Source organism: Cupressus sempervirens, chromosome 4 (assembly GCF_028749045.1).
Source record: "Cupressus sempervirens isolate cs-2001-9-10 chromosome 4, ASM2874904v1, whole genome shotgun sequence".
In the NCBI taxonomy this organism is placed as follows: Eukaryota; Viridiplantae; Streptophyta; class Pinopsida; order Cupressales; family Cupressaceae; genus Cupressus; species Cupressus sempervirens.
In genome coordinates, this window is record NC_143121.1 from 399,939,341 (window position 1) to 399,949,857 (window position 10,517).

At 33.4% G+C, this 10,517-nt stretch overlaps 1 pseudogene; it reads left to right on the plus strand.

Moving 5' to 3' along the window:
* Positions 1–1,419: 1,419 nt before the first annotated feature.
* Positions 1,420–2,650, plus strand: LOC149561740 (vacuolar-sorting receptor 1 pseudogene; annotated as a pseudogene).
* The last annotated feature ends 7,867 nt before the right edge of the window (positions 2,651–10,517 follow it).

Consider the following 10,517-nt stretch of genomic DNA (forward strand, 5'->3'; position numbering starts at 1 on the left):
TGCTAAATGAGTTGATTCAGAATGATAATCTGATTGGTGAGACTGATAGGAGTAGAAAATTCAATTTACCTCATGAAAGTTCAGATGAGAATCATGTTTATGACAGAGGTAAATAATTCTGCTGAAGTTCGGTGGCCCGGCGCCATCGTGTGTACATAGTCTTGGTAGTTGTAGTTGTTTCCTTGCTTTCAATAAGCTGTTCGAGAGAAGTTTTGCTGTTCAAATGTGTGGTCTCCTTCTCCCAGAGATCTGAAATCTTGCCATGCCCGCAAGGGACATACATCCCAAGACAGAGCAACTGTTGGGACTAAAATTTGCATGGTCAAATTTTGAGTCATGTATTGTGAATTTTGAAAAATCATGCCCTAAAGTGCCTATTATGCATATGTAGTTGGTTGTCGGTTTGAGGCCTAGATGGTGTTTGAGTGGCTTAACACCTTTCATTTGACATATGCATGTGTTCCACGATGTTATTTTGTCATCTCGAATCATTCTGTGAAGTGCCATTTTAAGCTAGTGTCAAAATTTGCAATTCTGCCAAAGTGTCAAATAGCGACCAGAGGCCCAATTTGCATTTGAATATCTTTTACCCAGGAATGTGTCATGACCTGCCACTTTGGGAGTGTTTAGTTTCCATAACAAAGAACCTATGTTTCAATTTTCAAGTCTTTTCAAATTCTTTTGACTAGGTTTCGAACCCCTCAAAGTTGGTCGGTTACTGTTTTGTACATTTGTGTAGTTGTTCACAGTTCTGGGAAGCCCTGTTCGACCAATGATATCTTTGACCCAGTTGATCCAAATGAGGAAATTATTTTTGCACTATGTTCTAGGGGTCAGACATTTCATATGTTCAAATTTTGAGATCATGTCGAATCCATTTGATCAGTTTGCTAACATGATCAAAAACCCAGTTTGCATTGTTTTGTTACGGCTAAGGCATCCAGATTGGTTCACATCCTTGTTCGGCACGTTATAACTCTCATCCCGTGATTGGTGAGCCTAAATGGATTATATCATTGTGTTGTCTCCTAAAAATCCTTCAAGTATGCCAGTTCCCAAGTCATGACAAATCCATTTGCATAGTTTCATATGTCCGCACATTTGCCAAAAAATACTTTTTGACACATTTCTTAGTCAAAATTTCCAAGTGCCTGTTTTTGGAAATTCGCCAAATGTGCCCTGTGATTCCTCATGAGCCCAAAACATGGAATTATATTCTCTTCATGGCAAAGAACTTATATCCTAGTTTTCAAAACCCCAAGTGATCAACAACCCAGTTTATAATTCCGAACCCGAGCCCAGTTTATGTTTTTTAACATTGTTTGCTTGTAGGATTCTTAAAGTATGGATGTTCGACAATTAAAATCTTTTGACTGGAGATTCGTCATGGGCTAAAAATTTGCAGCATGGTAAAATTGCTATTTTGCTTTGAAAGTCTGCAATGCTCAGAATGCTGGGGCAGCGGCTGTCCTTGTGGCTGATGACAAGGATGAATCTTTGATAACTATGGATTTGCCTGGTGAAGGTGGTTCAGCTTATGAACAGAATATCACTATTCCCTCTGCACTCATTGAGAAGAATTTAGGTGACAAACTGAAAGATGCTATTAGTAAGAGGAATATGGTCAATATTAATTTGGACTGGAGAGAGTCTGTTCCACACACAGATGAACGTGTGGAGTATGAGTTGTGGACAAATAGCAATGATGAATGTGGATTGAAGTGTGATATGCAGATGGAGTTTTTAAAGAATTTCAAAGGAGCTGCTCAAATTCTTAAGAAAAATGGGTACACACAATTTACTCCTCACTATATCACTTGGTACTGCCCTCAAGCCTTTGTAGTGAGCAAGCAATGCAAAGCTCAATGCATTAATAACGGAAGATACTGTGCACCTGATCCAGAACAAGACTTCAATCGGGGGTATGATGAGAAAGATGTGGTGACTGAAAATTTGAGACAACTGTGTGTTTTTACTGTTGCTAAAGAGGATAGCAGACCATGGGTTTGGTGGGACTACGTTACTGATTTCCGCATCAGGTGTCCAATGAAGGACAAAAAATATAACAAAGAATGTGCAGACAGTGTCATCAAATCTCTAGGTCTGGACAGGAAGAAGGTAGAAAAGTGCATGGGGGATCCCATTGCCGATACTGAAAACTCTATTTTGAAAGCTGAGCAAGATAAACAGGTTGGACATGGATCTCGTGGTGATGTCACAATATTACCCACTCTTATTATTAATGACATACAATACAGAGGAAAACTTGACAAAGGAGCTGTAGGTTCCAATAAATTTTAAAAGAACAAGGAGCCGATTCCAACCACAGTCAAACAAAAGGCGATGAGCAATAAAAAACAATTATCCCACATTGATAAAAAGTGGGTATGTTTTATGTATTTAAATACCCAAACACACTTAATAAGATGTGAATTGAGGCAGGAGCCTTTTGAAGGCACGAGCTCGAGGGGAGGGGCCCGCCGTGGACTGCCAGTTGGTGCGCAAATGGAAATATTTTGAACGAGCATGCAATAATGATGAGTTGGCGCCCAAAACTTGGATGCAAGGAGATGACGACACGTGTCCAAATCGGAGGGTCGTCGCTAACTCGCCAAGCAAAAGATGCGTGAGATTTAGCATAGCGAGTTAGCGAGAAAACGACATGTGGCATCCATTGTGCAGGCCCAAACCAATCAGAGTGTGCCACGTGGCACTTGGTCAACAGAAGTTTGGCCCCGGATTCAGAGGATAAGGGAAAATTTCAAAGAAATTAAAAAATAATTTTTAAATTATTTTCTAGTGGACTTAAGCTTTTTATAGCCGGAAGGGACATTTTTCAAATGGCAATTTCAGGTGCTTCTGGTAACCAAAATATGAAGTGTTATATATCGTCGAAATTGGGAGAAGACGAACTTTCCAAATTTGGAGTCAGTTTTTGCACAGGTATCAGTCAGTTTGAGCTACACGAGATTTTCTATCAGGTATCTAAAGTGCAACCATATTCATACCAAGAAGTTCAGATTTGTTTTTTGTCAAGATAATGACCTGGATATCAGTAGAAGGCAATGGAAATGCAGTTAGGGTCGAATTTGTCCTGATTTACTCAGTAAAAACTCATTTTCACTAGCTTTTTCATGGGGAAATCAGATTTTTGACAAGTAAAGGGTTTTCATCATTAGGCATAGATATTTTGCAAAGTTTGTTACAGATTAATGATGAAACAAAATCAAATCAGAATGGGAGATGGAAGGAAGAAGTTATTCAGTTACAGAGGATTGAATTTCAAGTGGACACTTGTCATCTTCAGAATAGATCCGGGAATTCTTTCTCTTCTATATCTTTCTTTCTTGCTTCCATTGAAAGGGTTCTAGTTTTTGCACTGAGAAACCATTCTTCAGCATTTTCTCTTGTATTGAACAGCATTTTAAGTTTTATGCAGATAGTTATTTTCTGTTAGGTGATCTATGAGTTAATTTCTGTACATTTCATGTATTTGATTTCAAGGAAAACAAATAAAGTGCAACAAAAGTTTGAAGTTCAGTTTGAATCTTGTCTCCTAATTTTGGCTCTGTTATTTCTTCTAATTTGTGATCAAAGAGCATGAATTAGGTTACATTACATTTTGAAATGTATGTGGTTAAAATGTCTTGCTTATGGAACAAAGAACCATGTAATTGCTTGATATTTGTCACAGGGTTTGCAGATTTCATGATAGGATTTTCTGAGTATGAGATTCATTCTGTAGCAGATGTCTATTCACAAGGTGAAAGATAGATCAGGGATCTTAATGTAGAGATACGTTTGAGGTTTCCAGGAGATGTATGGTTATGATTCATTTAATTGCCCAATAGATAGGGCACTGGTCGGAGATAGGATCATTAAGTTCTGTTGCTCATACTTGGGTCTTGCTGATATCAACATATTAAATCAATTTTCCCTTTTATGTTGAAAGCTACTCAATGTTAACCCACACTTAGCTTGCCAGTTTCATGAGTTATGTTCTTAGCTAGTTCATGCTTATGATTCCTGGTTGAGTATAGAAGAAATAAGGGTTTTATCTGCTTCATATTAGATTCAGTGTATGCTTTGACAACTGGTACCATATAAAGAATCTACAGGTCTACCCGCCTAGGTTTTGCAGAGCCTAAAGTAGAAGAAGGGTCATGCCTTATAGTTGGCCTGGTGTCTGAATGGATGTGTTGATAATGGGAGTTAGCTGCCCCTAGATGCATCTTGTTCTCATCAGGGTAATTGGAAATAGGTAACATTTTCAAACACCAACACTTTCAATTTGAAAAATCCATACTGTACATCCAAAACTAGTCATAGAACGCTAGAACAATGTGTTTTTTATTAGATCTTGGAAGAAAAAACATATCAAACTCCTTCTATGCCTCTCATTTGAGTGCATAAGACCTATAAAGGAATTTACAAATAGCTTCAATTGACCAAATTCAGTTTTATAGTTATTTGCTAAAAATTGCTAAATTGTTGCAAAAGTTGCCAATGCAACTTTGCAATTTTTTGTACTTTTTTGTATTTCAACTAACCTCTAACCTAAATGAGTTCTAATCATTCCAAGTGATTATTCTAAGACTCAGAAATACTAAACTAACCTAAAAAAAAAAATCTAAATTAAATTCCACCTTTGGACCAAATGATGCCCAAGTTCATATTGTCACCTTGGGGTCTTGTGTCCATTACAATGGTGGATGCTCTTGACAAGATTTTTATCAATCCTAAGGCCTTATTACATTGCATAAAATAACCTATTTGATTAGGTTCTTTGCACCACTTCTCAAAATAATAGAGATAGACAACTATCCATAAGAAATTCTTTGCCAAATATAGTCTCTTTTTTCTCTCTCCATGTCTCAAATATACTAAAGACTTCTCTAATAAAAATATATTCAATGTCACGTTTATTGGATCTCACATACAAGTTCACATACTTGCTTTACATATTATAATCACTAAATCATAATTCCACCCCAAGGAAATAATCTTTCCTTTATACAAAGTCCTAGAATAATTTATTGAGTCATCCTTAGGGCTTTCTCAATTTACAATAATAATATTGGACCATCTTAAGATATTACTTTTACATGTTACATTTAAATATTACATCTTTTCATAATTACACACAATTTTTGGTTCAAAATAATCATAACTCTTCACACATGTAACCTAGATTACCTTACTCACTTAACTACATCATCTTCAATATGTCTTTAACTTTTATACAACCTTTCTTAACTAGATTCTATCTCTATTAGGAGATATAATCAAAATATCAGCAATTGTTGTCCAAAAACTTTATCTAAACTCTATTTTCAATAAATATTGAATAATTGTCCAATGTCTTCATATATTTGTAGACCCATATTGTATTAGATAAATATTACATTGAAAAACCAAGTGAAGAATTAAAAACAATCATGTGAGGTTATTTCAAAGAGTTTTATATTAGAACTCATAAATGATATAGGATTCCCCATCCATGGTAGAGAAATGCAAAGATACGATATAATTTCTAGTTGATACAAACACTTGTAGAATATAGGAAGCAAAATCAAGAACCTCATGGGTACCAACACTGAGCTATGAAATTAGTAAAAAATAATTATTATGAATTATGACTACATACTAATTTTATGTGAGGCTTTAACCTGATCCATCATAGCACATCTAATACATTTTTATTTTGATACATAATGACTCAATATGTTGAGACATTATCTAATGGACTGGACATTATTATATTATTTTATGGCATGTGATACTTTACTTTAGAAATGCTAAATCATGTTATTTGATGTTTTACAAGCATGCATAATAATGGTGTAATATAGTAAATGATTTAGAATTATATATATGTTAAACACTTTAAATATGCAATTTGTGATGATCAAATATGTGTGCATAAATGAGAAAAAGGTTATTTAAATGAATGATTGATGTTTTGATCAATGTGATTTTTCAATTTGGTCTAAATATATGAATATGATATGTACTATCCATGAAACCAAAGTTAAGTCTAAGAAAGAGACACATACCACATTTTTTTATATTTTATTTGTTTCATAATCTAAATGTGTATATCATTCTACAATTGTAAGGTGTTTAATGTTATGTAACAGTGAATCTTGTGGTGTCACTTGAGACTTGTAATTTTTATATGTGTATCAACATGTTAATTAGGGTTAGCCAAGTAACCTAATGATCTAAGATTGATTAAGTTAGCAACCTAAGGCTAATTAGTTGGTAATTGAGATTAATTACTCTAATTAGGGTTTAGTGCAAATTTTTATTTCCTAGGGTTCTAAAAAAGTTCAAACATTTCAAGCCAATTACATAGGTCTTAAAATGATCCAAGAGGCCAAAATTAATTTAATCCAAGTGCCTAGGAGGTATGTGTATGGATTCGGGATATTTTTCACCCTTCTAAATCCTTCTATTGACTTTTATGACCCCCTAATATCTCATTTTCCCTTTACTGATAAAATTGAACATCTCCTTGAGTTTTTTAAAGTTTACACTTGTCCTAAAGGTTTTCTTGATGGTAGGATCAAGTGGCAAGACTCTACAAGGCTTAAGTCATGTCTAGAGTTATTGCCATTTTAGGTGGTTAAGTTTAGAATCCTATTTAGTTTCTATTGTGAGGGTTGAAGGATGTTCACCCATTCTCTACATTTAGAGAGAGTCAACCTTGGAATTGAAGAGGAAGAAGGATTAGCTCTTCTCAAAAACTCCATCTCCATAACCTTTGTGAAGGTAGGATTCTTCATGGCCTTGTTCTTCATGCTTTGTTATTGTTCTATTATGTAAATCTATTGCATGTGTGTGTATTTTGTGTGTGTGATGAAATATTGGAAGGATGGATTATTATGGTTTGTCTATTTGTTCTCCTTTTATTTATTTATTTATTTTTTGTGCAGAAAGTTGGCAAGGGTGTGTTGGCATTACTAACCCTCAGATAGGGCAAAAGTGGCCATGTATAGGAGGAGGGCCTTAGTCAGACTCTAGGTTAGTGTAGTCTCTCCTCATGATGAGGAGAGGGAGAGAGTAAGGTGTTATTGTTCCTTACTTGTCAACAAAAACTAGCTTTTGTTTGGGGAGACAAAGAGAGAAAGAACGAAAATTCTTTGTGGTTATTAGCCTTAGAGGAGGCATGCATTTGGTGTTTGTGATTGACATCCCCTACTCTAGAAAAATCAACCTTCTCCTTAGTATTGGTTCAATATGGAACCTGTTCTGCAAGCCTTGGATAAGATTAGTTGTTAAGTGTGTCAAGGTGATTGAGTTTGATCACCACCTAGTCCATTTTGGTTCTCCATGGTTATCATCATATAAATTTGAAGATTTCTTAGTTGATAGCTTGATATGGACCAAATCTAGATTCAGAGTCTTTGGTGTTGTTGAGTCCATCATTATAGTGACCTCTCCTTGAGAAATATGATCTTGATGTATAATTCATTTCTATATGTGTAACAACAATAATACTAAGTTTTCTTCCCTTATTCTTTACTGATTGAGTCTTTGAATCAAGCTTTTAATCAAATATATATGAATTGGCTAGAACACTTATCTTTATAAAAAAAACTAATTCATTTCTTCTGACATTCCTTGTGCTCCTAAAAATTCAATTCATATGTAACAAATCAATTTTAATTATATATAATGATATTGTATGAAGTTGTTTGATTTAATTATGATTATGCATTAGAGGAAATTTGATTCAAATGAAGGTTACTTTGTATTTCATTGTTAGCAACTATTAAAAATACTCCTATTTGAATGTGAAATATAACATCAAAATCTATTCCTATAATCCATCATAGAAAATGAACAAAACATTAGTATATCTTGTCATGTTAAAATTTGTATAAGAAAAATTAACACTTATGAGAAAAATAGAGCTTAAGAAATTCCATCTATTTTGGAGCAAAAATGCTCTTTAGAATTTTCATTCTAAAGTTTTAATTCCCTTTTGGTAAAAAGGAATATTCTTAAAAGATTCCTTTTTTGAATCTTTTTACACCATTTTCAATGTTAAATATCTAAAATTTTGAAATTAAAATCAACTAAATAAAATTTTATCTATCATATCCTTATATTATCCCCATCTCCCCTACTAAAATTTACAACATAGCTCTTCTTTGTTTAACTCAATCAAGAAAAAATTCAAATTCAACCTTACATGTGTTCCAAGGTTATGACATCACCCCCCACTATATTCCAACATCCCCACTTGAGTTTGGATGCAGTCTTTGGGCAGAAAAGTGAAGTCAAGGAAGTAAAGGAAAAATATTAAATGCATCTTTCATCATGCAAACTGTTCCACAAACCCCCAAGCCTCCAAATTTAGGTAAACTTATTGCTTGGTAGACCATGTCCCTTCCTAATCTCACCACAAAATCTTTTCTTTCCATGTTCCATGTATTTTTCAACCACTTGCATAAGACAATTGTTGGTGTTGGAGGGAAGGAAGGAGATAAATTGAAATTTAATTGCAAGGAACTTCCATGCACTTACCCTTCTCTTCCCATTGGACAACAAACTGTATTCCTTGGGTAGCATAATCCCTTTTGGAGAGTTCTCACATGAGCCTAGGGGATGTGGTGAAAAAGGGAGTAGTGGGGTTAGTTAAGGGGTTGGGTTAGCTAAGTAATGGTTAAGTAGTAAGTTAGGTAAGGGTTAAGTAGTAAGTTAGGATATGGTTAGTAATGTTTAGGATGTGTGGTTAGTGTTAAATTAATTAAATTGGTTAGAGCATTGGTTAGTAGGTGTTAGTGGAAGTGGTTAGGAATAATTAGTATTTAATATCTAGGAAATGATTTCAATATGTTTAATATTAGTTTTGGTTTAGTTGATTTAATTAATAGTTGTTTCAAAATTTTGTAAAGGTAATTGTGAGAATGTTCTTATATTAAGTTTAGTTGTTTAGTAATAAGGATTAGATGTGTTGAAAAGTAAGACTAGAATAGATAGAATTAGGATATTAATTAGCATGTAGAGTTAATTATTATTGTTTAAGTTTAAATTAATTTAGTTAAAAGGTATTATGTCATGACTTTAAAAAGGTAAGTTATAGGTGTCGTGTTTTAAATAATGAGGGACATATTTTACAATGATTGAGATGTAGCTTTTGAATTTAAATATTTTAATGACTATGGAAATTTAATTTCTATAATTTAATAGATTTGATGAAGTTAAATATATAACTAAGAACAATAGTCTATTTGGTAAAGACTAAGTTGGATTAGGGTTACGAGTAGAAAGTTATGATAGATAACTAGGGTTAAGGGTCAGATTGATATAAATGTTGAATTAACTTATGAGTTGAATTCCTTGAATAATTTAATAGTCAATAATTAATTTTTTTAACTAGTTTAAAAGTTCATTTAAATAATGATAAAAATTATTAAGGCAATTAGATCAACATTCTAAAATAATGGAACTTGGTTCAACTAGGAGATTGAATCGACACATGAAATTAAATATGGAACCTTAGAAAACATAATGTGTCTTGTGTGTCTTAGTCAAACATGTATCATCATAGTGGATTAATTAACTAAATAATTTTTTTTTAAAAATTGTGTGTTTTTTGCCTTGATATTTTGGGCATGGCAGTTTACTTAAAGACAAATATGCTAAGAGATTCAATACTTGTGAGGAAACTTACGAAATAATTACTTTAGACATCAAGAAGCCCAATATAGAGAGAAAGAAAAGGAAGATGGTAATTTATTTAGAATCAAAGTTTGGAAGTAAAGAGGGAAGTAGATCATAGTATAGAGGTAAATCATTAGAACTATTTATCTCCCCTATCAAGAAAATAAAGACTGATAAGAAACCAAAGACACCTTTATTACCTATCATCCAAGAAACTGAGGAAAGTGAAGTACAAGTTGAATAGGAGAAGACATTTAATGAAACATTGATTAAAATTTTTTCTATTGATGTTGAAGCTAAGAAGACACAACCCTCGAGAGATAAAATAATTGACACTTTCAAGAAACAAAAACTAAGAACCTATGAAAAGTGAAGGAAAATATGTCAAAATAGGACTTCACCAGCCAAAAAGAAACTAAAGACAACAAAAGTGTTGATCTCAGAATGGTTTTTACAATTGAGTGTCAACACACTTAAGCTATTTTCTAAGTTCATGCTGAGCTAGAAATATATGTCAAGTATAATTGATTATACAAGTGTTGAGTTAGGTGTTGAGTCAAAAAGTAAGTGTTGAGTCATTTAGGTGCTGAGAAATTAGATAGTGTTGAGAAACTATATGTGCTAAGTAAATAAAAAGCACTGAGAAAGACAAAATTCTAGTATGTGTCGATCATCAGTAATTAGCAAGTGCATAGTAACAAATATTGGCATAAGAGTTTGTGCCTTCACAAACTAAGATGTAAATCATGTTGCATGATAGCTAATGGATAGATCTCAAAGCTTAGAGATAAGATCAAATCTATTTTACTTCCTATGTAATCATCATGCAACCAATCATAAAA